The sequence below is a fragment of the Pongo pygmaeus genome, chromosome 13, assembly GCF_028885625.2.
Source record: "Pongo pygmaeus isolate AG05252 chromosome 13, NHGRI_mPonPyg2-v2.0_pri, whole genome shotgun sequence".
Taxonomy (NCBI): Eukaryota; Metazoa; Chordata; class Mammalia; order Primates; family Hominidae; genus Pongo; species Pongo pygmaeus.
In genome coordinates this window covers 59,252,278-59,269,519 of record NC_072386.2, presented here as the reverse complement: position 1 = coordinate 59,269,519, position 17,242 = coordinate 59,252,278, and the positions used below count along the sequence as shown (strand labels likewise).

Sequence of the window (17,242 nt, the reverse complement as noted above, 5' to 3'; positions counted from 1 at the left end):
AGAGTGGAGGATGAGAGGCTCAGGATTTTGTTTGCTATTATGTCTAAGCTGCTCCCTGTGAAACACAACATGGTACTTACTGACAGTGCAAAGACTGTTTTCAAAATTACTTTTAGTGGATGGATGCAGAGGCGATGGGGTGATGCGGGGAGGGCAGGCTTAGAGAGGACTGCATGGTGATGTGATGGGTAGGCAATTATCCACCCGTCTGCATTCTTATGTGGAATGAGGCTCCCCTTGATGAAGTAGAGAGAATGTGCATATGAAGGTGGATGATTCAGGTGTCATTTATTATGATATCTGTACAGTGAATCTTTTACTCTTTCTGAGTTTAATTTTTCCCTCTCCTATCACATCTCCTGCTTCTCCCACTTGGGGAATTACAGTGTTTACATCTTGTTGTTTGTGTTGATCACTCCCTTCCCTGCTGGAGGTTTTTAGCACAGTCTGCTTATCGTTGATTGTCTTTTCATATGTAGGACTGTGACACTGAAGCTGGCCAGAAGGTCTGTATAAGTTGGTGTGCTTTGCAGATGTCTTAGGTCAGAATCCTCAGAAGCAGACACCAAGAAGAGGGTTTGTGTGTATATGTACTGCTCTATTAAGGAGATGCTCCTAGGAAAAACTGGGAAGGGAAAGGGAAGAAGTCAAGTAAGGGTATGCTCTCATTCAAACAAAATACTGCAAAGAGTGGCTTCAGCCTGATCCTGTGTGGGGTGGGGGAGCTCTGGAGTGTAAGTCAGCCTCAGAGTTGTCCCCGCCTGAATCTATGAGGTTGGTGTTTCATACTCCATACCTGTCAGTCTTCAGTTAAGAGAGGGGGTCTGTTGGGTGGGGACATAAATTCTCAGGTATTTCTGGCTCTTGACATGAAAGGGTGAGGCAAGTGCAGCCCTCCCAAAAAGAGCCATAGGTGCTGGCTGTTGGGTGGGAAAGCACATTGAAAGTGGGGACTTGAGGACAGGTGCAGTGCAGTGGCTCACGCCTGTAATCCTAGCATTTTAGGAGGCCAAGGAGGGTGGATCACCTGAGGTCAGGAGTTTGAGGCCAACTTGGCCAACATGGTGAAACCCCGTCTTAACTAAAAAAACAAAACAAAACAAAAAATTAGCTGGGCATGGTGGTGCACGCTTGTAATCCCAGCTACTCAGGAGGCTGAGGTAGAATTGCTTGAACCCAGGAGGTGGAGGTTGCAGTGAGCCAAGATCCTGGCAGCCTGGGTGACAAAGCAAGTCTCCGTCTCAAAAAGGAAAGAAAGAAAGAGAGAGGGAAAGAGAGAAAGAAAGAGAGGAAGAAAGACAGAAAGAGAGAAAGAAAGACAGAAAGAAAGACAGGAAGGAAGGAAGGGAGGACTTCAGTAGGACAACATTGTCCATCAGAAGGCCTCTCTACAGGGTAACCAAGGGAGCTATTAGGTTGTTCCACTGGGAATCTCCACATGCCAGTCTTTTTCCTGAGAAGTAGCTGCTGGCTCCTAGTGATACGTGTGTGTGTGGTGTGGAGCAGAGGGCTGGGGATCCAGCTGTTCTGGATCAGTGAACCTCCTGTTTCCAGAGGCTTCTCCACCCCATCCTTCGGTAGGCTTGCATCTCTGGGGTTCTACAGTTCAGTCATCTCAAAGAAAAATGTGTTGGAATCTTTTGTTTGTGAATATTCTCTCTTCCATTCTCTGTGGATTTATACCTGATGTATATACCTTTATACTCTTTAAGAGGAAAAGATTAAAAATATATAATTGATGGCATTAACGTGGTAAATTTGTCACCTTAAACCAGGAGTCACCCAAAATAAAAGCTACAGTAGAATCTAAAGTAAAGCTAAAGTAGTAAAATGTTTAAATATATATGTATACACACATATGCGTATATATGTAAGTATCTATATTCCTATAACTTCATAAAAATAGGCTTAATAGTTGGTAATTAGCCAATCTAAGTATTATCTAGCAAAGTGCTATGTTAGTCAAAATGAATAGTTACAGTCTGTTGTAATCATTAGCTGGATAATGTCAGCCAGTGGCTAATGTTGATATCATTGGGCTAAGCAGGGGGACTTCTGTCTTTCACAGTGTTTTTGGATATTAACACTAGACACAGGTCAATAAACTGCTGATGTCAGTGTGAACCATGGTTCCCATGTCATCACATCAGAGTTAATCTTTGGAACTGAATAGTAAACAGAAACCTAAGTAATAACTGGCAGGTTCAGAAAACGCTATTTGTTGTTCAAGGAATCTCAAGCAAAATCCACTGCCTTCTATATATAACAGGTTTATTGAATGGGCTGGACTCATTGGGATGCAAATAGCCATCATCTCTAGTTCTTCTCTTACAGCTTCTTTCTACCCACTTAAACAGACTTGTCTTGTCTTCCCCATGGGAATAAAATTTTAGGCAGGTCTCTTAGATCTCCCGGTTATTCCTAAGTGGTGAAAAGTTCGACTACTAGTCACATAATACATCCAGTGTGATAATAAATAACTCAAATTCTCATCTAATATTTGATGTTTTTAAATTGTGATGTAACTTGAATAGTGAAGAAACAGAAATATCAAGTGTAGAGCTTGCTAAATTTTCACATATCTGAAAACCTGTATAACTAGCACTTGAATCAAGACATAGAACATTTTCTGGCCCCTGGGAGGCTCCCTCATGTGCCTTCTCAGTCAATATCAACCTCTTTCAGAAAGGTAACCACTACTCTGACCTCTGTCACCATAGAGCAGTTTTGCCTGTTCTTAACTTCATCTACGTGGAATCATATAGTATGTAGCCTTTTGCATCTGACTTCTTGTTTAATATTTTAGAGATTAATTCATGATTCATTCATATTTTGCTGTTTAATCCATTGTGTGACTATACTGAGTTTATCAATTCTTTTGTTGAAGGACATTAGGGTTGTTTTACTGTGAATATTATTATATGTTTATTTTGGTTTACATACACTGATTTCTGTAGGGTATATACTCAGGAATGGAATTGTGGGGTCATAGAATAGGTGTACATTTAGCTTTAGATATATTGCCAGTTTTCCAAAGTGAGGACTACTTTGTCCAATTTATACTCCCAACAGCAGTTTATGAGAATCGTAGTTGGTTCCACGTTGGTGATAGCACCTGGTTTCCTACCATTTGTTTAGCTTGAGGCATTCTGCTAAGTGTGTAGTAGTGTTAAAGTTGTGTTATTTTTATTAATTTTGTTAAAATTGACACATAAAAATTGTACATGTATGGGTTACAGTGTGAGGTTTTAATACATGTGCACATTGTATAATCATCAAATCAGAGTAGTTAGCATGTCAGTCACTGAAAATTTTATGATTACTTTGTGGCGATAACTTTCAAGATCCTCTTTTCTACTTATCTTAAAATACATAATACCTTGCTATTAGCTGTAATCACCCTGCTATATTCCTCCTGTCTAACTGTAATTTTGTTCTAGCTTAGTTCTTTTTCTCAAGATCGCTTTGGTTACTTGGAGTCTTTTGTGGTTCCATATGAATTTTAGGATTGTTTTTCTATTTCTGTGAAGAATGCCATGGGTGTTTTTACAGGGATTGTATTGGATCTGTAGATACAGTTGATATTAATTCTTCCAATTTATGAACATGAGATATCTTTTCATTCATTTGTGTCTTCTATTTCTTTCATCAGTGTTTTATAGTTTTCATTGTAGAGATCTTTTACATCCTTGCTAAAATTTAGACCTAGGTAATTTATTATTTTGTAGCTTTTGTAAGTGGATTTGCTTTCTTGATTTCTTTTTCGAATAGTTTATTGGTATATAGAAATGCTACTAATTTTCTATGTTGATTTTGTATGCTACAACTTTCCTGAATTTACTTACTCATTCTAATAGTTTTTTGGGGGGATCTTTGAGAATATGTGTATATATATTCATATCTGCCAATAGGGGCAATATGACTTCTTCCTTCCCAATGTGGATGCCCTTTATTTCTTTGACTAATTGCTCTGGCTAGGACTTCCAGCATGATGTTGAATAAGAGTGGTGAAAATGGACATTCTTATATTTTTCCAGATCTTAGAGGAGAAGCTTTAAACATTTTCCCATTCAGCATGATGTTAGCTGTGGGTTTGTCATACGTGGCCTTTGTCATGTTGTGTTGAAATATGTTCCTTCTGTACCTAATTTGTTGAGCGTTTTTATCGTCAAGGATGTTACATTTTATCAAATACTTCTGTATCTATTAAAATGGATCATACGGTTTTTGTCCTTGATTCTGTTAATGTGATGTATCATGTTAATTGATTTGCCTATATTAAACCATCCTTTCACCCCTGGGATGAATCCCACTTGATCATGGTGAATGAACTTTTTAATGTGTTTTTGGATTTGGTTTACTAGTGTTCGGTTGAAGATTATTGCATCTATATTCATTAGGAATATTGGCCTGTAGTTTTCTTTTTGGTCATTGTATCCTTGTGTGGTTTTAGTATTAAGGTAATACTGGCCTTGTAGAATGATTTTGGAAGTATTCCTTTCTCTTCAATGTTTTGGAATAGTTTTTGAAGAATTGGTATTAGTTCTTCAGTTCTTCTTTAAATGTTTTGTAGAATTTAGTGGTGGAGCCATCAGTTCCTGGGCTTTTCCTTGATGGGGGACATTTTATTACTGCTTCAATCTCATTATTTATTATTGGTCCATTCAGGTTTTCTATTCTTTTCTTTTCTTTCTTTGCTTTCTTTTGAGACAGGGTCTTGCTTTGTCACCAAGGCTGGAGTGCTCCTAACTGAAGTATTCCTGGAGTGATCCTAGCTCCCTGAAACTTTGAACTCCTGGTCTCAAGCGATCCTCCCACCTTAGCCTCCCAAAGTGCTGGGATTACAGGAATGAGCCACCACACCTGATCTTCTCTCTCTTTTTCTTAGTAAGTCTAGCTAAGGATTTGTTTATTTCTGCTCAGATATTTGTTATTTCTTTTCTTCTACTAATTTTGGGTTTAGTTCTTATTTTTCTAGTTCCTTGAGGTGGCTTGCTTATTTGAGATCTTTCTACTTTTTTGATGTAGGCATTTATTACTATAAACTTCCCTCTTTTTTTTTTTTTTTTTTTTTTTTGAGTTGGAGTTTCGCTCTCGTTGCCGAGGCTGGAGTGCAGTGGCGTGATCTTGGCTCACCGCAACCACCTCCCAGATTCCAGCATTTCTCCTGCCTCAGCTTCCCATGTAGCCGGGATTACAGGCATGCAGGCATGCGCCCGGCTACATGGGAGACGCCCGGCTTTTACTAGAGACAGGGTTTCTCCACGTTGGTCAGGCTGGTCTCAAACTCCTGACCTCAGGTGATCCACCCGCCTTGGCCTCCCAAAGTGCTGGGATTACAGGTGTGAGCCACCACACCTGGTCTAAACTTCCCTCTTAGAACTGCTTTTGCTGTATCCCATAGGTTTTGGTATGTTCTATTTCCATTTTCATTTGTCTCAAGGAATTTTTAAGTTTTTATTTACATTTCCTCATTGACTCATTTATTGTTCAGGAACATGTTGTTTAATTTCCATGATTTTGCATACTTTCCAAGGTTCCTTCTGTTATTGATTTCTAGTTTTGTTCCATTGTGATCAGAAAAGATTATTGATAGGACTGATTTTTAAATTTAAGATTTGTTTTGTGACTTAACATGTGGTCTATCCTGGAAAATACTTCATGTGGTGTTGAGGAAAATGTGTATCCTGTAGCTGTTGGATGGAATGTTCTGTAAATGTTTGTTAGGTCCATTTGGCCTAGAGTGCAGCTTAACTCTGATGTTTCTCTGTTGATTTCCTGTCTGGATGATCTGTTCACTGCTGAAAGTGGGGGTGTTGAACTCTTCTGCTATTATTGTATTGTAGTCAACCTCTCCCTTTAGGTCTATGAATATTTGCTTTATATATTTGGGTGCCCTGGTGTTGATTGCATATATATTTAGAATTGTTATATCCTCTTGCTGTATTGGCCACTTTATCATTATATAATGGCCTTTTTTTGTCTTTAAACCATTCTTAACTTTAAAATAATCTACTTTCTCTAACATAGGTATAACTACTCCTGCTCTTTTTTAGTTTCCATTTGCATGGAATATATTTTTCCATTCCTTCACTTTCAGTCTATGCATGTCTTTATAGGTGAAGTGAGTTTCTTGTAGCCAACACATAGAGTCTTGTTTTTTTGTTTGTTTGTTTGCTTGTTTTTGTTTTCCTGAGATGGAGTCTCACTCTGTCACCCAGGCTGGAGTGCAGCGGTGCAATCTCGACTCACTGCAACCTTCACCTCCCAGGTTCTAGCAATTCTCCTCCCTCAGCCTCCCAAGTAGCTAGGACTACAGGCGCACACCACCACACCCGGCTAATTTTTTGTATTTTTAGTAGAGACAGGGTTTCACTGTGTTAGCCAGAATGGTCTCCATCTCCTGACCTTATGATCCGCCCGCCTTGGCCTCCCAAAGTGCTGAGATTATAGGCATGAGCCACTGCGCCCAGCCAGGGTCTTGTTTTTGAAATCCATTCAGCCACTATGTCTTTTAATTGGAGAATTTAATCAATTTATATTCAAGGTTATTATTGACAGATAAGGATTTACTACTGCCATTTGGTTACTTATTTTCTGGTTGTTTTGAAGATCCTTTCTTCTTTTATTTCTTTTTTACTGTCTTTGTGGCTAAGGGAAAGTTGTCTCATTTTAAACTTCACTTCCTCCAGCTTAGACAGGCTGCTTCTGTGGAGCCACGTTGTGACCAGAGGAAACACACACACACTTATTCGGTTGGCAGTAGACATGCCTTTTGCTCCCAACATATCCCCCTCCCTGTACCCCTATCTTTGCCCTGCTCACTGTGACTAGCCCTTAGATTTCTCCCAGCGAGAGTCAGATATCAACACCTGGGTTCCATAAAAACCAGAGGGCCTGTGTCTAGTTCCTGAAGTTTCTCTTGGAGCTTTCTTTATCTGGTATATTAGTTGAGGCTGCCATAACAAATACCATAGACTGGGTGGCTTAAACAACAGACGTTTATTTTCTCCCAGTTCTGGTGGCTAGAAGCCCAAGATCAAGGTGTTAGCAGGTCTGGTTTCTCCTGAAGCCTTTCTCTTTGGCTGGCAGGTGGCTGCCCTCTTGCTGTGTCCTCACGTGGCCTTTTCTCTGTGTGTGCATCCCTGGTGTCTCTTCTTCTAAAAAGAACACCAGTCATGTTGGATTAGGGCCCCATCCATATGAGTTCATGTAACCTTAATTACTTCTTTGTAGGCCCTGTCTTCAAATGCAGTCACATTGGGGGTTTGGGCTTCAACATGTGACTTTTGTGGGAGACTTAATATTTGGTTTGGTGTATATGTGGGTGGAGCACTCTGCCAACTCTTCAACAACACACAAAGTAATCAATTGGCAGTCAATTTTGTTAAAGTACAGTCAGAGGCCAGGCGTGGTGGCTCACGCCTGTAATCCCAGCACTTTGGGAGGCCCAGGCAGGTGGATCACCTGAGGTCAGGAGTTTGAGACCAGCCTGACCAATATGGCGAAACCCTGTCTCTACTAAAAATACAAAAATTAGCTGGGCATGGTGGTGGGTGCCTGGAATCCCAGCTACTTGGGAGGCTAAGGCAGGAGAATCGCTTGAACCCTGGAGGCGGAGGTTGCAGTGAGCCAAGATCACACCATTACACTCTAGCCTGGGCAACAAGAGTGAAACTCTGTCTCAAGAAAAAAAAAAAATACTATCGGTCATTATTTAAATTACTAGTCGAGAAGATTGTTTTATAATAGAAGTAAAACACATACAGTAAAGTGTATAAACTACACAAATCTTTAAGTGTACAGCTTGATGAATTTTACATATGTATAAACCTGTGTAACCACCACCCAGATCAAGATCTAGAACATTGCCAGCACCCACTGAGATCCTCTCACGCTCCCTCCCATTCTGTGCCTGCCCTCCCCAGAGGTAACCACCAATGCTGTTTCTGTCATTATTGATCATTTTTTATTATTCTCAAACTCCATATAAAGAGAACCATATATACATTTTTTTTGGTCCAGTTTCTTCGACTTTACAAAATATCTGTAAGATACATACATGTTATTACACATATCAGTAGTTTGTTCATTCTCATTGCTATGTGGTATTCAGTTATATAAACATACAACGATTTGTTTATCCATTCTCCTATTGATAGAAATCTGGGTTATTTTCAGTTTTTGGCTATTATAAACAAAACTACTATGAACAATGTTATATATGTTTTTCTGCCTTTGTATTTCTTCAGTATATATTTAGGAGTGAAACTATTTGGTCATAGGGATGAGCATGTGTTTAGTTGGAGACATTTTAGTCAACTGTTTTTATAATAAGTACCTTTCTGTTTGGCATAATCTGAACATATATTCTTCACAATTCAAGGATAGATGTATGTATACATGCTCTGTTTTAATGCAGTGATTTATTTTTGTTAATTTCCTTCTGATTTTGTTGTCCAGCTCAGTTAACTGAATGTGATTTTGTTACTTTATCTATCAAAGGGAAATGAGGCATATGCTTATGAATTCACTGGATACTGAACAGGTATACTGAATTCAGGTTATTCATGCATATTTGAGGAAGGTTTTTGTCACACTCTGTTAAGAAGCCAACAACCATTCACTAACAGATATTTTGTTTGTTTTATCTGAGTTCAACAAGGTTAAGCGTTCAGACTATTTTCATTAAAAATAGTTTTGTGTATAACAAAACAAGACAGTACACATTTTAATTTTAACATCTTCGTTTTAAACATTGAGTTCCATTCTAACCAAAACATAACACTTTTAGCCAGAATGCTGTTAAACACCTTTAAAACACCAAATAACAATAACATGGCAAACGTTTGTGTATTGCTTACTATAAGCAGCATAAGACACTGCTCAAAACACTTAACCTACATTAACTCATCTGATCCTCACAACAACACTGTAAGGCATGCTGTTGTTATCCTCATTTTGCAGATGAGGACACTGAAGCAGAGAGGTTAAGTGACTTGCCCAAGATAGCACAGCCAGTAGGTGACAGAACCAGAATTTGAATGTAGCTAGCCAGAGTCCAGAGTGTGTGCACATATAACTATTATACCACACTGCCTGTAACTCTGTCTCTCATCTTCCTGTTTATTCATGGGGGAGGAGGCCGTGGGAGAGAGCATTCCTGCTTTCTCATTTCTTAGACATTTTCTCAGTTTGGATTAAAGCTGTAGCAGTTAAAATCTTTATTATTACTTTAATATATTCCATTAATCAGATGTTTAAAGGATGCCAACCAGCTGTCACTATCTTTAAAAAGCACATTAACAGAATACTTTCCCCACCCTACCCCCACTTTTAAGCCCAGACGTCATCCTGGGGAGATTTGTTAAGGGGAGAGATGAGTTATTCCTCCAGACCCTCTGAGGCCCTGAAAAACTGACTCTTGTATGGCAAGAGGATGATCCTGTCCGAGTTGGGCCTTACTCACTGTGATGTAAGTGCTGTGCATTCTACATGTGTTTGCACTGTATCAACTGTGTGTCAGCCCCATGCAAGGCCCTGGGGGTGGATGGGAGCAAAGCACATGGAGCCCTTTTCCTCAGGGGGCTTTAGAGTTAAGCACAGGAGACAGGCACTTGCACAAAACCACACATGTGTCATCACCCACCGATAAGTGCCATGGAGAAGTGAGGGTACTAGCATGTGGCAGGAAGACCTGGTCCTGTGGGGCCAGTGGGAAAGTGACTCTAGGGGGTAAGTGACTCTGGGCAGAAGGGAGAGGGTGTGTCTGAAGCGGACAGTGTGGTTTAGCTGGCTGGAGACTGAGCCAGGGTCTGGTCAGGCAGGAGCTCCAGGCTGCCTTAGGGATTTGTTCTTTATTCTGAGAATAATGGGATGCCATTTTTGCATTTCAAATAAAGGAAAGACATAATCAGATTTGTGCTTTTCTAGGATCTTTGATTGCAAAAGGGGCAAAAGAGAAGACACACATGCATTTTACAAGGTGGAAAGTGATAGCCACTAAGAAGCTATTACAGAGCTTCAAGAGGGAGGTGATGGTTTGGAATGTTGCTGGCAGAAAGCTGGAGAGAAATGGACAGACTGGAAAGATATTCAGCAGGTAAAGCCATCAGGACTTGGGGATAGGTTGGGTATGGGAGGTGAGGAAATAGCAAGAATCAAGGATGACTCCCAGGTTCTGTTTTGTGCTTCTGGAGGGATGGAGTTCCAGTTACTGAAATAAGGAATGGAAGATGAACAATGACTCATTTGGGAGCGTGAAAGGGAAACAGATAAGACATTGACTTTAAGGTGTCTGTGAGACCTGCAGGGAGGAATGGAAGGTGGTCCCTTAGATATAGGATCTCAAATTCAAAGGGGAGTTCTGGATGAGAGATTATGCTAACCAAGCATAGATTTGGAAATGAGATTCACTAATCCATATGGATGCTTAAAAAAGGTGGCATGGATAAGGGATAGAGCAGGGAACCAGGCGTTAGAGTGCTTGGATTTGCCCTTGTTCAAAGGTTCAGACCATCCCTGAACTGCATCTGGGACTCACCTTCGAGGGCTAAACTACAGAACTCTATAATAGCTGGGTGGTCTGTGCTCTTAAATTGGAAACCTTTAAAAATAATGATTTTTGACCACTGGTGAAATGAACAACTAGGTTGAAAAGAGAAATGGCTTTAGATATGGCTTACCGAAGTATAAGTATTTTGTCAATTTTTGTCTTTAATATATAGCTGAGTAGTTTGTGTAAAGTGTTCACAAATGTAAACTTGGCTAATAGTAAGGTTTATGGGATCAACTCCTGATTCAATGGGAAAGTTACTTCTGTGTCCAGTGCTTTCCGTATATCAGGGTGGCTTATTCAAGTGCACCTTGTCACTTTATTGTGAAGTTAAACCGATTATGTATTCTGACCTGGTCTCTAGGAGAGAGTTTTATTCCTAACCCCTTTCTCACCCCTCTTTAGTTTTCCCCCAAGGACACTGCTCTTGGTGAGAAATGTAGCCAAGAGTCTAGTAGCTGGTGACTGTGAGAACCTAGCGTAGAGGACTCTTAACCACGCTCTTCACTTCCTGACAGGTAACCAGCCCTTCATCTGTCCAACGCTATAAGCAAAGACATCGAGGTACCTTCCAGTTCTGATCCAGAGAGTGCAGTGGTGGGGGCGGCTGCAGCATGGCCCAACCTAGGCAGCAACAGCCAAAGCTTGCCAGCCATGCAGTCCTGCCTTTAAGGCCTGTCTTTATCAACCCCGTGTTCCTATCCCCCACAGACCACCCACCAAAACCCCAGTCAACAGTCTGCCTATTTTATTAAAAAGGACTTATCACAGTTTCACTGTTCATTAAGCACCTTCTGTTTGATTTCCTAGAAAACAGTGCTGTTGGAAACATTTTAGCTGAAGACTTTTAAATACTCAATAGTATTATTCTGTCTTTGTGTGCTCATGTCTTCATATTTCTATAGCATACATTCTGTGCACTAAGGAAGCAACTTTTAAGAGTTATGTGTTTGATGAGGTTTGCTTTCTGTTTAATGGCATGCATATCCTAAGCTGTTGTTTTGTGACCTTGAATAATAACTTAATAAATTAGAGGAAAATATAGTCAGGAAACTTGACTTTGGTTGTTGTCTACCCTGAAAGCTGTCAGATAGTAATTATGTGTAAGATTTGGAAGTCGGCTTGCTACTTTACTGTGGTTTTTGAAGTACTTGCTGTATCCAGCTACTTTGCAAAATGCTGATAAACTCTTAGGAAGATGGATGTGTTTTTATGGCTTGAATTTAAGAGTAATGACTTCTGAGACTTAGATACTTTATCTGAAGGAGGCAAGGAATAATAAAATAGCAGAGGTAGAACTGCAGATTTGGGATTCCATGATTTGCTTTCTTTTCATATATTTTGTGAAGGAAAAGGTTAACATCAATGGATAAGCTTTCCAGGCTTGAAGAGTGTCTGCTTTCTGAACAACAACAACAAAAAGCTATAATCCCATTAAAATGTCTTGCCACTAATGAAACCTCAGGGTCCAGTCTGGGATATTTTATTAGATAATCGAGGTTTTATATTGCTGTTATTAAGGCACTGAATCCTGGTAGGGAGTTCCTGAATATTAAGCAATGATGTACTTCCCAACAAGGCAGTGAAAAGGGAAAATGCAGGCAGTATTGGCAGCATACTGGGGGTTGGGCGTTTTCTCCCCAGGGTTATAGGCAATTGAAAACCCATTCAGCAGCCTGCGTTACCCTGTGTGTCAGGACTTATTCATGGAGGGCACTGAGAGGCCTAAGAAAATGGTGTTAATCGCAGTTCCTTTGGTGCCTGGGTGTGTCTATATTACCTTCTTCAATTCTCCTCCCATTTTAGGAACCAAATGAGAAATAAAATGCAAGAGACAAAAGGAGCTCTGTTACTAATAAAGCCAGTTGGAAACTGTGGCTTAGATATGTGGCCAGTAAAGACAGCCTGGAATTAGTGTCACTCATGCTCTCAGCCCTGGCACAGGAAGTTACCAGTTCCTGCCTGGTAACTTACCTGCAGGAGAGCAGACCAGAATGCCCCCTTCTGTGGGCAGACAGAGGTGAAAAAGAGCAAGGAAGGCTTGAAGCCAGGCTGGTCTAGGACTTCCTCCTAAGCTCTCCAGAAGGGGTGGATGTTGAGGAGTAGGGTGGGAGTGGGGTGGGGGTAGAGAGACCTGGAGTGTTACTCCCTGCAAATCCCTTCTGAGAACATCAGACCAAGGCAAGGAAGTTGCTCCTAAAATGCCCCAACAGAGATGAAAAGTAATGATCAGCACAATTACAGAAGAAAACAGACCTGTTTTCTATATGTTTTAAAAATATTTTATCATACAAGAATGACACATGCATGGCAGAAAATTTCTGAACTGTGTATGAGCAGAATGGAGGAAATCAGTAATTCCTCATTACTCACTACCCCAAGATAATGGCTGTTAACATTTGGGCATAGTCTTTTCTTGTGGGTACAACAAATACAGCGTATTTACTATTTTGTATCCTGCCTCTATAAAAAAACTTGATATTATAAATGAGTTTTAATAAATCTAGAAAATGACTCCTGGGTGCTTATCAAAATAAAACTTTTCCTATTTTCATTTTGCTTATATGTCACAGGACTTACTTTCAACTGGTGGTAAGATTGGTGAGTATGTCTATCCATGTGATATTTAAAGTAAAACAAAACATTTATGGTTTTAAGGTGTATCAGTCAGAGTTCTTAGACACTAGCAACAGAAAATGACTCTGGCTAAGCAGAGACGTGATTGGGCAGCTGGAGAATTGGGAGAACTGGAGAGTCTGAATGAAGGCTGAGCTTCCTGGAGCAGCACCCAACACCAAACCCCAGAACTGGTCTGACGAGAAAATGCCACCTCTAGGGAGCTCTCGATGCCACATGACCTGTCTGCCAGGACCTTAATCGCAGCTGCTGGCCCTGCCATCCTCAAAGCTACCTCTGTGTCGAGTGTGCAGCTGCAAGGCCACCGTTCTCCTGCCACTGCTGAAGAGAGCACGAGCTCCCCCCTCCCTTTCATAATGTAAGCTCCCAGTCCGCCTCCGTGCAGGCTGCCTGGTTGGCAGAGCTCACTTCTCCCTCAGCCTTTTCTCTAGCTGCAAGGGAAACTGGGCAAGCAAGTCTCCAGCTTTTTTTCTCTCACTTTGGGTAGACGATCTTGCCTCGCCCAACCTGGACTCACAAAGTGGTGAACTTGCCAAACACATAACTCGGTTCAGGCAGTGGGTGGCCAAATGAAAGAAAAATGTTTTGCTTGTGTCATGTTGTTATGAGATCTTGCCTTAACTGATGTTTTCAAATAACTAAACAGTTTCCTGTTCAATCATGTTAGAGAAATTGACCTCAATTCTGTTGGCCCCTGTGGCTTGGACAAAGTTACAGCCTTTCTTACTTACCTATCCCATGAGCCAGTAAGGATCAAGTAAGATGAAAATGCTTTGGAGGTAATAAAGAACATACAAGTTATAATTATTCAACCCCTCGACTAATTTCTCAGTATCTCCTTTCCCTTCCAACATTGATCTTAAACTGTCATCTTGAGGATTATCGTGGATATCCTAATAAACTATCCAGTGACTTCTGGCTTGACACCTTGGCAGCATCTGACACCTCTCCCACCCCCAGCCCCCCACTCCCATTCCCACACATACTTCTACTCACTTTCCAAATTCTATAGATTCTTCCCACCATGTTTTTTTCTGCAGCAGTCTCTGTTTCCAGAGCCCTATCTAGGCCATAATCATCTTCTACCCTGAATAATCACAGGTCACTATCATTCTACCCATTGCTACCAGACATCTTCTTGAAGCACATCTTTTATTACCTACTCCTGCTGAGAAACCATCAATGGCTCCCCACTACTCACAGAATAAAGTCTGCTTTCAAGGGGTGTCACCATTAGGACCCTGGCTTTCCATCCAGCATGAGTTCACAGTTTTCCACAGACATCCGCAACTCCCTCTACTCAAACCAGTTATTTGTGGGTGAGTTCAAAGAAGCTTAAGCTCTTGGGGTCCCATCTGAGACATGGCCAAGTTGGAAAGAGAACAGGGTTGCTGGGCCTCTGTAGGGCTTCTTACAAATGGGACTCTGTAATGAGAGCATTTAGGTTTTTTGAATGGGGAAAGCCATTCACGGAGCTGCAAGAATGTGAATGGGCTAAAGAGGAATTTAATTAGATCACTTACTGAGAACTAACAGAAGAATTTTGGGGGATGAGAAAAATAGTGTCAACATTGAAAGAGTACAAAATACTGGCATGAACATGGTAGGAAATGCCCCTCCATGGGACATTATCAGTGGAGATATATGGACTGCGGTGGTGGTCATTCAATTAGTAGGCATGTAAAACAGGCATGTAAAATTAATACTTTATCCAAAAAACATTTATGGAACATCTATTCTGTACCTGATACTAAGAGTTCTGGTGATACAGTAGAGAAGACAGCAGTTCTCATTCTCATGAATTTTACATTCTAGTGGGAAAGACAGATAGCAAGCAGATTAATAAGTAAATATACATGATCATGTCATGTTTTTACAATGCTCTGAGGAAAAATAAAGCAGAGTAATGGCAAAGAGTGTGACATAGGGTTGTAGTGGTCAAGGAAGGCCTGGCCATTTGAACCAAGGCCTGATGAAGTGAGGGAGCAAGCCCTGCATATATTTGTGGGAAAAGCCTTCTAGGCAAAAGGAACAGCAAACACAAAAACAGACCTTGAGGCAAGAGCATGCTTGGAGTCCTTGGATAATAGCAAGAAGCTGAGAGACAGTGGGTACTACAATGGTATTAAGGATGGCAGTCAGGGATCAGCTCAGGTAGGGTCTTGTAGGCCAGGAGACTGATCATTTCTTCTCTGCTCCATATTCCTTTCCCATAGAGTTGTCTCCTAAGCTAGTCCTGCATTGGGCTTTGGGATATGAGCTCTGAAGCCATAGCCAATGGACCTCAAGATGAATCCATCGGATTCTTTATCCTGAGAATTTGGATGTGAAGCTTTATAAAGTGATAGAGTCCAGGCAGGGCTGGGCTGCATGGGCCATGTTTGGCTCATGTGCATAGAGAAGTATCCTGAAACAAGAAGGTGGGAGAGGAATGAGGCAGACAGAGGAAAAGAAACATAAATAAGAGCCCATGGGTCCATGAGGAGGAGAGATGTGCCAGTCTTGGTCCCAAAGCTTCCTGAGGCCCAGCTACACTTCATGCTCTTGAATTCCATATATTATCCATGTCCTTGTTAGCAAATTCACATATACTTAAGCCTAAGTGACTCCTGTTTCTTTCAACCAAATTGTCACTGACTTTGACCCCATTGTATGCCAGGAGAGAGGTGTGGAAAAGAGGTTATTGACCTTGAGGACAGCAAAGTTACTGAGACTCGGCAGGTGAAGAAAGTCTTCATGTGGAGCTTGTGTAGACATATATTTGTTTTGTCTACACAAACAATTTTGGATTGTAGGGGGTAAATACTTATGAGTAGGATTGCTGGATCAAATGTAAGTGCAGAGTATTTGTTTAATTTGATTTAAAAACTGCCTATATTAGTAGTCAGAGTTCTCCAGAGAAACAGAACCAACAGGCTGTGTGTGTGGGGGGGAGGAGGGGTGTGTGTGTGTGTGTTTGTGGCGGGGGGTGTGTGTATACACATATATGTATATATAGAGATCAATTGGTTGATTTAGCTGAAGGAATTGGTTCGTGTGATTGTGGAGGTTTGGTAAGTCCAAAATCCACAGAGCAAGCTGGAAGGCTGGAGACCCAGGGAAGGGTTGCAGTTCAAATTCAAAGGCAGTCTGCTGGGAGAATTCCTTGTTCAGGCGGTGGTCAGTCTGTTCTTGTAAGGCCTTCAGCTGATTGTATGAAGCCCACTTACATTATAGTGGGTAATCTGTTTTACTCAAAGTCTACGATTTAAATGTTAATCTCCTCAAAAAAACACCTTCATCTGCAAATGAAGAAACCAACTTTATTTCTCTCTCTCTCTCTCTCTCTCTCTCTTTCTTTCACAAAAACATATAGAATAATATTTGACCAAATATCTGGACACTGTGGCTCCACCAATTTAATTCATAAAATTAACCATTAGATTGCCAAACTGTTTTCCAAAGTGGTTCTTCCATTTTGATTTCCCACCAGCAACTTATGAGATTTCCAGTTGTTCTGCATCCTTGTCAACACTTGGAATTTTCAGGTTTTTTAGTTTTAGGTATTCTAGTTAGGTGGTAGAGATAATGCATTGCATTTCCCTGATGACTAATGATGTTGAGTGTCTTTTTATGGGCTTATTGTCCAATCATATCTTTTCTGTACTAAAGAATCTGTTTAAATCTTTTGGTTATATTTTCAGTGGCTTGTTTGTCATCTTATTGAGTTGTAAGGGTTGTTTATGTATTCCAGGTATAAGTCTTTTATCACATAGGTGTTTTGCAAATATTATCTCTAGTCAATGACTCATCTTATTTTCCTAACACTGTCTTTCAAAGGATGGAAGCTTTTAATTTTGATGATGTGCAAATTATTAACTTCTGCTGTTATAGTTTGTACATTTTTTGTGTCCTGTTTAAGAAATCTTCATGCCTGGGCAACATGGTGAAACCCTGTCTCTACTAAAATACAAAAAATTAGCCAGGCGTGGTGGCGTGTGCCTGTAGTCCCAGCTACTTGGGAGGCTGAAGCAGGAGAATCAGTTGAACCCGGGAGGCAGAAGTTGCAGT

At 40.7% G+C, this 17,242-nt stretch overlaps 1 protein-coding gene across 5 annotated transcripts in view; it reads left to right on the top strand.

Moving 5' to 3' along the window:
- The window catches only part of APBA1 (amyloid beta precursor protein binding family A member 1), a 229,209-nt gene that overhangs the window by 12,715 nt on the left and 199,252 nt on the right, over window positions 1–17,242 (top strand). The window contains exon 1 of one of the 5 annotated variants that reach the window (XM_054502112.2): window positions 4,752–4,887. The exons of the other annotated variants lie outside the window; for them this stretch is intronic. The gene's annotated coding sequence lies outside the window, so the exon portion shown is untranslated. Of the gene's footprint in view, window positions 1–4,751; window positions 4,888–17,242 lie in introns of those variants that run through there. 5 annotated transcript variants of the gene reach the window in all.